Raw genomic sequence first — 715 nt, 5'->3', positions numbered from 1 at the left:
GTCAGGTCTTCAGAAAGAACAAGAGAAGAAAGGCACCAGGCCTAGATGATGTGACACCAGCCTGTCTGAAAACTTGTGCTGACCAGCTGGCCCCTAACTTCACACAGATCTTCAACAGAACACTGGAGCTGTGCGAAGTCCCCTCATGCTTCAAACGCTCCACCATCATCCCCATCCCAAATAAACCCAAAATTACTGGACTTAATGACTACAGAACTGTGGCTTTAATGTCTGTGGCCATGAAATCATTTAAAAGACTGGTTTGGGCTTATTTGAAGGACATCACTGGACCCCCTGCAGTTTGCCTACACAGCAAACGCTTCCTGACAGACAGGCAGCAGCTAGTAAAGCCAGGAAAATTCTCATCCAGCACCCGTACGATCAGCACTGGCGCCCCCCAGGGTTACGTCCTCTCCCCACTGCTCTTCTCCCTCTACACCAATCAATGCACCTCTAAAGACCCCTCTGTCAAGCTCCTGAAGTTTGTAGATGACACTACAGTCATCAGCCTCATCCAGGACAGAGACGAGTCTGCCTACAGACAGGAGGTTAAAGAGCTGGCTGTCCGGTGCAGTCTTAACAATCTGGAGCTGAACATGCTCAAAACAGTGAAGATGATAGTGGACTTCAGGAGGAACCCCCCTGCTCTCCCCCCACTCACCATCATGTACAGCACTGTGGCTGCAGTGGAGTCATTCAGGTTCCTGGGCACCAC

The sequence above is a fragment of the Sinocyclocheilus rhinocerous genome, unplaced genomic scaffold (assembly GCF_001515625.1).
Source record: "Sinocyclocheilus rhinocerous isolate Xijiao unplaced genomic scaffold, SAMN03320098_v1.1 scaffold619, whole genome shotgun sequence".
Taxonomy (NCBI): Eukaryota; Metazoa; Chordata; class Actinopteri; order Cypriniformes; family Cyprinidae; genus Sinocyclocheilus; species Sinocyclocheilus rhinocerous.
This window is presented reverse-complemented; position numbering follows the sequence as displayed.